Below are 10,666 nucleotides of genomic sequence, written 5' to 3'. Positions count from 1 at the left end.
AGTATATACATAAAACATTATTCTTAAATTACCCAGGTGTAGGGTTCTTTCATTCAGGTCCAAATGTGTCTGACTTGTAGACTGCATTTTTTTTTTTATTCCCCATACTTAGGTCTAGGTGACCTTTCTTCCTCATACCTTTGCTTTAATCCAAATTTTAACAAACAGAAGTCAGCCATAGAAAGAAAAATACAAAAAAATAATTAATGACTTATTCATGTTCAACTATTTCTGGAATGTCTGAAAATGCAGATGTGACCTGCTTCAAAAAGAAAACTTAATTTAATATCCCATAACGGCTAACCACATCTTAGACTGCTGTGTAACAAACACAGTGTGCCTGAATGTATTAGTTACATGGCTGTAGAAATATTATTGTTCAATCAGAAAGTTATTCTGTGCTTCGTGTGCCTTATTTAATGCACATTCCTTTAAAAGCTTAAGAAATCAGTGCTGGAAATGTCAGTGGTTACAGGTTTACTCTATTTGAGTTCAGCGTTCTGCAGGCCTTTTAATGCTAAGAATTATATCCTTGGATTGCAATCACTAACTAACACTTTCAAAGGCAGACTCAGGCCTCAGATTCTATTTATACAGGAATTATTCTTTTCAGTCCAGGGTCTGAGGGTGATTTAGCTGAGTAATCAGACAGGCAAAATCTATTTTTGAGCAAAGAACGTTCCAGGATGTTCTTAAAAAAAGGGATTTTAATGACAGTGGACCCATTCTGATGAAACTGCACTTTAGCTATTATTTTAAATGAGAAATGTCCTTATTTCTTACTTATTTGAATTTAAGGCAGTGGTATGTGTTTATCAACTAGTCCTGTACTGGAATTCTAATTGAAATCCACACAAAAAGTTAAATTGGGTTCCAGTAAATAGGGGCTGTTCTGGAACACATAAACCTTCCTGGCATGTCAACCCTGCAGACTGAAAATCAAATAAATTATCCAGATAAGTGAGGACCTCTTATGGGGATATAGATAATAAAAAGTAAGATGAATCAGGACTAAATGTTGTTAATGGTTAACAGAAGTATCTTAACTCTTTAGCTGTGAAACAGACAATTCCATTATTATTTGTTTAAAAAAAATATTCTCCTGTTTTCCATGCAACGTAAGCCTGGGCAAAAACAATCAAAATAAATATTTAGTATCCACCATTGTTGCCAGGGAAAATATGCTTGGTAAAGGCCCCAACACACCAGACGTGGTGTGACAAGCGAAAATGTTCAGCCCAGACATTGAGTAAAACATGGTATCATTGCTGTCCATCATTGTTTCATGGTCACTCACAACCATGGTCTGAACCTCCATGGAATATCAATGAAAATTCATATGGTTTAGTGCCATGTAGTGCCATGTACCATGCATTATATGGCAAGTATGGTTTGATTAAGTATGGTTAACTATGGTAAACTATAACCAAATTAGGTTATCCAATGACCCATGAAAATGACATAGTGTATGCAACATGTGATTTAAACATGATACAACAATTCCTAAACGATTACAAAAGATGTGGTTAGAAATCTGCACCAGGGTAAATGTTTGCATTACTATTAATGGTGTATATTTTTAAAATAGCTATTGACGTGATTTCCTGAAATGTTGTGATTCTGTTACTGCAGCAGTTAGATAGGTCATTGTACAAGGCTGGTTGAGTATCCACTTACAAAACATCCTAAATGCCCTTTGGTCTAATTTTGGAATCTCTGCTGTGGCAATGATGTCATGTTATCTCTATGTCTGTTATTTTTAGCAGATAGGCCTTTCTAATTCTGTTGGTTCCTCGTTTCCTTCGGTCACCTCAACGGTGACCAGCATGTCACTGATTTTTTTTAAGTACAATAGTTCTGGAGACGGGTAAATTAATTCATGCACAGGGGCTGCTCTAGATGGACACACTAAAGACATGTGTGTGCCAGGCTCCTATTCAATGCAACTTGATTTGTAAAATGTACATTTAACTGATGTTTCAGTTGGCTACATTTACAATGAAAATGGAGGTATCAAGCTATGACTGTTACACGTCACTGTATGGTAATAAAGTAGGGGCTATGCTAATACTTCATATAGCACGCACCATAAGAACATACAAATAATTAAACACAAAATGCATAAAAAAGGGTGTTCACAATCACTTTGTAAGATATTACAATGATATTACAGAAATATTCCAATTTTACTTACCTAAGGTCATCCTGGTTTACAGCAGATGTAACTGGAGCGTTCTATTGGTCATCGCTGTTTTTTCACATGGTTGGTTAAATGTAATTATTTGTTAAATGTTTCTCTTAAGATTCCCTCATAGAATAAAAGGGATTACTTAATATGCTGTGCTAAAGTTGTGCCACATGCTACGGCTACAACTAATTTAATTAAGTTTATTTTTTTAAAACTATGTAAGTTAATATGTGCTTTATTTTTTGGCAGCATTACGACTATCAGAATATCTCTACACTGTAGCATGAACTTGATAAAAAATGTGTATGGTAAAAGATGTACAATTCTTCAAATTAATGCATTTTCAAAGAAAGGCTAGAATTAGTATAATTATTATAAGAGATATATTTTGTATTAACATATTTTTCAACAGTTTATTCTATGATCTTAAGGGGTTTATTGCAAGATCAAAATGGAAGGCTCAGCTCTTAGCTGAGATTTCTGTGATTTATCACCCACAGTCTGCAGGTATATCAATTTGTGTATTGCATTTATAATTTATATGTATAAAAATGTACAGTATGAACAGATTAACCTGCTCTGACATTATTCAGAGATGTATGGAATTCATGAAAATGCACTTTTGACAATCATGGGGAAGAACTGAAGAGTTTTTCATATCGAGTTTCACTGGCCCTTGCATTGTTTGTTTTGAAGTAGTGCAATATGCATTTCTTAACACGAGATTTGCAACGGGATTACAGGTAAGGTAGTGCATTTCTGTCTCAGTAAGATGACAATTTGTCCATTTTAATTTGACACATATTGACCCATGGAATGATGTTAATTGTACCAAACTGGCTTTCCAAAATATAGAAAACTATAGTATGAAGACGATATGATGATAACAATATCCTAGAAAAAGAACGGTCCATTCTGGTGCCAGTAGTCATTGTAAACATAGCCATTGTTACGTTATAGAACTGGTATTTAATGTAATATATAACACAACTTACAGAAGACTCAGTTCTGTAATTATAAAAAATATTAGACTACATTATCAAAAAAAAAAAAAAAGATGAATCACAGCATTTCCCTTTGTACGAGTCACTCTGGAAACCCTATCAAACTGACATGATCAAAGTCCATTGTTACTGCGGTGACATCTTTACTCTTTCACCTTCTCACCCCACTATAAACGCCATTATTCTTCATCAAGTCTACATATTGATTACTTTTTCTCTAGGGTGTTCAAGGCTTTTATTAATGATAACAAAGGGCCATTAGGCTGGCTGGTCTGTTTTAACTACAAATTTGTTTTTCGCTGGCACAGGATTAGTAAAAAGTGAGACCTGGCCATTAAAATGATTCGCTCTAGGTGTTTCTTGAATAATAATATTATGTTCCCTTTATAGCTGAAATGGTGATTCCTAAATATTTGGGTTGAACTGAGTGTGCTACTGAATCTGATCCCTTTTCATGTCCTAAATGTACACAGTAATCAATGGCTGTCTGTCACTGTCCTTCTCAAAAATTAAAGACTAGACAATACATTTTTGTCCCATGACCAGCTTCAGATCAGTGTGTCTGCTCTATTTTATAAACAAGAAAGAAACTGTTCTTTGTAAAGCTAAGGGAAAGTCTGGCTCATTCTTAACTCACGTGTATCATATTCATGAGACAATTGAGTGTTGAGTGTTGGACAAATTCCACGACGAAGCAGAGTTAATATTTTCTATCATCACACTCAGTTAGTGGTGCCCATCAGTATTGACACCCTATATTAATGTTAATGTCGTCCCCCCCGAATACAGTCCAATAAATGCTAACTTTAATCTTCTAACACTGAGGTAGAAACATGAGGTTGTTGGTATGTACAGTAAGAAAGCTGCATGAGACCACACCAGATGTTGAATATGCATTTCAAATGCACTCATTATCTGTCTGCTACAACTGTATATTTTAAAACTGTACAACATGTTTTAAACAAAGGAAATAATTACTCTTAATGTCAAGCTGTGAAGTTACAGTGTGACCTAGTGGTTTAAAATGAGTACTGTAAGCCAAGTGATTCTTGTATTCAAATCCACGAGTGGCCATTCAATAGTTGTGTACTGTATTGGTGGAAGTCATATTACTTATTTGCAGCTTTACTCACCTAATATATACAGAGAATTAATCTCTGTAAACAAGCCATAACTTCAGTCAGAGGAATTACATTTTAGTATTGAGTCAATTAAATGAGCAATAATTTTCTAATGTCGGTTACATGGCAGTAGAAATATTTTAACAATTGGTCAAAGGTGAAAGAACCTATATGTAACAGCAGTATTTTCCTTTATAGTAACATATCCCCCACCTGCATCTGTGAACATTGCCATTTTTCACACCTTAGCAGACTATGTTCCACACAGTCAACGACAATTATGTAAAACATTGTCATTTTAAATACACCCAGATGCTTAGATTAGGAGTTTGTCCCTTGGCCAAGGTGGTTGCTTTAATGTGGTTGCTTTTGTGTGTCAAATCCAAGAGAGTTGTTAGCTACTGTAGGGGCAGTAGTCGTCAAATGGTTAACTTATGATTTGGGTATCTTACTGTACAATAAAGAGAAACATGTGGTCACAAACTTTCATGTGGTGCTTTTTGGTTAAGTTTTTTCATATCATGCTTTTTTCACAATGACCTTGCCAGACTTCCATTTGTGGTGCAGACAGATGCAACTTCATATTACTCAACTCTGTATTTGTAAATATTAACATCACATACACATCTAAAAAAATAAAGACAATTCCTTTCTATTCTGCAGTACCATTTTCAATTTAAAGGTGAGTAAAATGCACATCTCTCCACTATTCATAGCCTATCCACTGTACCAAAATGCATCACATAATTGTCCTTCACGACATTCACAATCATGTTTTCATATGTGATGATCACACATCAAAGGCAGTTTGAAAAGGATATAAAATATTTTTCAGTGTGTGGTGTGGCATGGATAGGGCTTTCGCATTTAATTGTGAATATGTTTGGTATTTCCAATTAGAACGCTCATATAGTACATATAGGGGCAGATGTAAGTATAGGCGCAGTGCAAATAATTGCGCATGCAAAATTCAAATTGCATTGTGGCCAGGGAATTATTTTGCACTGCGCCTTATGTAAGCTTAAGAGCAATGCAAATTACTCAACATGCACAAATAATGATCCGCAATTATGATAATGAGGGTCCTAATGAGCGCATCGGTCTATTTAGCGGCTGCACTTGCAGAGTTAGTAAAGGGAGCAGTACTCTCTGTTTGACATTTGTGGAGCACGAAAATACAAACCACAAAAAATATGTCAGTGGAAGGGCAGCAAAGTCCTCTTGGCGCAGTTTTCTCAGAAGGAGCTGAGAGTCCTTACAGCTGAGGTCACTCAGCATGAAATGGAGTTGTTTGGAAAAGCCTCAGCCAACATCAGTTATGCTAGCATCCTTAGGAAATTGGCCTGCCCTTTTTAGCATGACATGCAGAAATTTGTCTAGCACTCTGGGAAAGGTGGATTGGGCTATCCCTCCAGACATTCCAACTGGTCTGAAAGGAACCAGAGGCTGAGTAGTTCAGAGAACACAGCACTTTCACATGTGCAGGGATAGCGGTCCCTAGATTGACGCTGGGGTCTAGCTCATCTCTCAATTCAGCTAGTAGGTCTAGGATGAGACGATTTAGCACCGCATCCTCCGGTATCCCAAACAAACAGTGGAGGGTCAGCAATTGCCTAAGTACAAGACAAAATCCTTACATCACATTATAATGTTTGCGCCCGCTTAGTATCCAGATCCCGCCAAATTCTATGCTATTTTCTTCATTTGAATGCATTTCAATATAATTGAAATGGATTAATGATGGCAAAGTGCAAATTTGATAGCGTGTGCAGAACGCCAGGTGAAAACCATTCTTTACATACGCCGCATTTATAGTGGCTGGTAAAATCAGACTTTACGGCTGCTAAACACGATTTATGGCAGCATTATGGGGGTTTTGCACCTGCAAATCACTTTGCATGTATCCTTACATCTACCCCTAAATATATTATGCTGTTTCCATTCTGCTGGAGACACCCATCTCCTCATGCATTTTAGTTGCACATGGCTAATTTAACCACTGTGTTCTGTAAAAGTCTGGTGTCAATGAAATATGCACTACTGTGGCTTTGGTCTCTTGATTATAAATAAAAATTATATATTTTTGGAAAATGATATTAAATATGTTGTACAAAATCATAATTTACTTGCTATGGCATTCTTTACCTGAACACTGCTACAGTACACTATTGCAGCCATACCTTTACTATCTTGTGCATTACAAAAACTGACAGCAAGATGATACAGAGGTTGGTTTTATGTTAAGCAAATGGATAACAGCAGTCATTTAATGTTTAAATGAGGCAGTCTTACTTTACTGTTTTTCGGTACAGTGAGCATAATACAGTATGTATATTTCAACAGACAAATCATTGGGGGATTGTCTGACAATGTATGCATTGTTTCCCTCCCAAAGGCATGGGCTATACACTGACCAGGCCCTGCCCACAATGTATCATTTTTAGCATGGTGGTTACCAAGGTTGCCAATTTGGAGAATGAAGACCCTTTTAAAATCAATTTCATACAGGAATACAATCATTTTAACAGTATGAACTAGGAAGATACTGTTCATAGCAATACCCTAACAGCTTCTCATTGCTATTGTTTTATTTGCATTGGCCTTGCACTTGTTTAACAAAAAAGAGCCTGTGGTGTACTAGGAAAACATATAGTTTAAAATATATCTAACCAGATCTGACCTACTTTTTCATGTCTCTATAGATACCTAAAAAATCTAGACTAAATAAGTAGACTACTTAAAATATTTCCACTATGGTCCAACGGATATTTAACATACGAGTAATGTCAGTGATTATTCTTTTTTGTCCATAGTTCACATAGGTTTGGTAAAGAGCATTCTTTATTTAGAAGCTTTATATAAAAGCGTAGATGGCTCTTGCAGTGCAAACATTCTATCCCAGTTTTTTTGTTTAAAGATTTTTTTTATTTTTCTTGCCACTTAAAGCACTTTTCCCTTGTGACAGCTATAGTAGACTGCTTTTGTTAGGAGGCGTGTGCAGTTGCACAAGAATAAAAACCTTGTGCAGAAGCAGGCCATAAGCATGATTATTCAGGATGATAAATGATTTGAATTTAAATTTCTTGGATTTACAGTCTAAAGCATGATTTACAAACACTTCAATGCCACTTCACATTCATATTGTAAAGTTCAGTTTTACACAGAGTTGAAAAACTAGCACTGGTATCAGTACTACAAAGCATCACCTACTCACTAATAACAGTCTGAAATACAATTGATAAAGTACAGTGCTCTTTGTCAGTTACAGTATCTTTTTAATACAATATACAATGTTGTAAGACATGGGCTGTGTTTCAGAAAGAATAACAGGTGATAATATTGAAAAAAAAATATTAAGGAAATATTTATTGAAAGAATTGGAAGGTATTCTAGGAATATTTTGTATATTTATTTTGGTCAGAGGGATGAAAGAGCTGTTCAGTTATTGAGGTGACATGATCAGTTTCTGGGATGGACTCCCATTGACTCACAGTTTGATCCATTGCTGGTTTTACTCTGATTTTAATAAAACACACCAGAGCTTGTTACCTATACACTGTGGCTAATTAAACTCATAGTAAAACTTGGAATGGGTGAAACATATGTGATAGTAGTCTTATTTCCATCCTTGAGTTTATATATGAAGCATAGAGCATAAAACCACTAACAATCAACATACAGCTATGGCCAAAAATGTTGCTTCATAAAGTTGAATGAAACCTGGGGAATAATGTCACATTAACATATTGAATTACATACCCGCTTTGTAGTTTTCCATATACTTAAAGAAAAACTGACAATTAAAAAATGTGACATTTTGAAATCTAACATGATATACTGTACTACCTTTATGGCTTCCGGTAAATTTTGCAATATCATTTTGTAGTTTCTTTGATTACATGATGTTAAATAAAAATAGTTTTTTTTTGTCACAATCCTAAAATTTTAGGTGATACAAAACTTTTGACAATAGCAGTACTATAGGTAAACTTATGAATTACAAGTTATTACTTATTATGAGTTTGATAAAATTAATTTTTTTTTAAGAAAAAAAACGTTGCAAAAGATATGTTGGAGTAATGATACATCTGGCCCAATGTAATGCACCGCTTCAATGACTTTCAGCAAACTCATTTATAAAGTGCAACAGATGTTTTAAAATGAAATAACAAGACAAACGTCATCTGGATTATAACCAATTGTTAAACAATGGAAAATGCTGTTCATAAATAATAAATGTTTAAGACTGTTTGTATTTAAATAATTAATCTAAGGGAAAAATGTTTGATGGAAGATTCTAATTGTGTTCACTGCTCCAGGATTCATATTTTGTTGCTATAGCATCACAGCTCAGAAAGTGGGTCTGGCATCTCTCTCCTCCTTTTTAAAGCTGTTGACATAGTTTGCAAACAACTTATTGACAAAGGGAAGGATTTTGTCAATTGCCTTCTTCAGCCATCTTGTGCTTATATACCCTCACAGCGCAACAGGGATCATATCTCTCCCTCCCTGCTCTTTTCTGTCCTCTCTGCTCTCTCCCTCCCTGCTCTTTTCTGTCCTCTGCTCTCTCCCTCCCTGCTCTTTTCTGTCATCTCTGCTCTCTCCCTCCCTGCTCTTTTCTGTCCTCTGCTCTATCCCTCCCTGCTCTTTTCTGTCCTCTCTGCTCTCTCCCTCCCTGCTCTTTTCTGTCCTCTCTGCTCTCTCCCTCCCTGCTCTTTTCTGTCCTCTGCTCTCTCCCTCCCTGCTCTTTTCTGTCCTCTCTGCTCTCTCCCTCCCTGCTCTTTTCTGTCCTCTGCTCTCTCCCTCCCTGCTCTTTTCTGTCCTCTGCTCTCTCCCTCCCTGCTCTTTTCTGTCCTCTCTGCTCTCTCCCTACCTGCTCTTTTCTGTCCTCTGCTCTATCCCTCCCTGCTCTTTTCTGTCCTCTCTGCTCTCTCCCTCCCTGCTCTTTTCTGTCCTCTCTGCTCTCTCCATCCCTGCTCTTTTCTGTCCTCTGCTCTCTCCCTCCCTGCTCTTTTCTGTCCTCTCTGCTCTCTCCCTCCCGCTCTTTTCTGTCCTCTCTGCTCTCTCCCTCCCTGCTCTTTTGTGTCATCTGCTCTCTCCCTCCCTGCTCTTTTCTGTCATCTCTGCTCTCTCCCTCCCTGCTCTTTTCTGTCCTCTCTGCTCTCTCCCTTCCTGCTCTTTTCTGTCCTCTCTGCTCTCTCCCTCCCTGCTCTTTTGTGTCATCTGCTCTCTCCCTCCCTGCTCTTTTCTGTCATCTCTGCTCTCTCCCTCCCTGCTCTTTTCTGTCCTCTCTGCTCTCTCCCTTCCTGCTCTTTTCTGTCCTCTCTGCTCTCTCCCTCCCTGCTCGTTTCTGTCCTCTGCTCTCTCCCTCCCTGCTCTTTTCTGTCCTCTCTGCTCTCTCCTTCCATGCTCTTTTCTGTCATCTCTGCTCTCTCTCTGTTAGCACCTTTGAGTTTCACACTGTTCAAATCACTTACCCTTGTTGCCTCCGCCTCATTGTTCTCTACCGCCCTCCTGGACCCCTTGCTCACTTTCTTGATGAGCTCCTCTCCTCCCTCCCATCTCCCTCCACCCCTGTTGTTCTATTAGGTGACTTCAACATCCACCTTTCCAACCCTAACCACTGCTGGATGTCTTCCCCTTCTTCACTTTCTGTCTCTGCCTTCTGCTGATGATGCCCAGATCTTCCTCTCCTTCCCCCCCTCTGATTCTGACATTTCCTCCCATATCTCTACCTGTCTCAGCCATCTCCTCCTGGATGCGCTCACAACATTAAACTCAACCACTCCAAATCAGACCTTTTCTTCCCCCTCTTCCTCCCCCAACGCTGATCTCTCTGTCTCTATTCCTCTTGAATCCACCATCCTCTCTCACTCCTCATCCACCAAGAACCTCTGTGTCACCCTCGACCCCTCCCTTCCTCTCTTACTCTCAGCACATCTCTACTCTGGCACGCTCCTGTCGCTTCTTCCTCAGCATCAGATGCAGAATTTGCCTCTTCTTCACCAACTACTTCACTCAGCTTCTAGTTCAGGCCCTGGTACTGTCCCCCCTTGACTACTGCAACTCCCTCCTGGCTGGCCTCCCTGCCTGCTATCCATCCGCTACAGCTCATTCAAAAGTCTGCTGCCCGCCTCGTCTTTTCCCTTCCTTGTTTTCCCCACGCTACACCGCTGCTCCGCTCCCTACACTGGTTCCCTATCGCTGCTCGCACCCAATTCAAAACTCTTGTACTCGCCTATCGCTGTCTTGACCTTTCTGCTCCTTCCTATTTCCAGACTCTTATTTCTTCCTACACTCCCCCTCGCCCCCTCTGCTCCTCCAACACTGGCAGATTAGCTGTACTCCCCCTC

Source organism: Acipenser ruthenus, chromosome 6 (genome assembly GCF_902713425.1).
Source record: "Acipenser ruthenus chromosome 6, fAciRut3.2 maternal haplotype, whole genome shotgun sequence".
NCBI classification, from domain to species: domain Eukaryota; kingdom Metazoa; phylum Chordata; class Actinopteri; order Acipenseriformes; family Acipenseridae; genus Acipenser; species Acipenser ruthenus.
The sequence above is the reverse complement of the archived record's forward strand: the minus strand, read 5'-3'. Positions refer to the sequence as shown.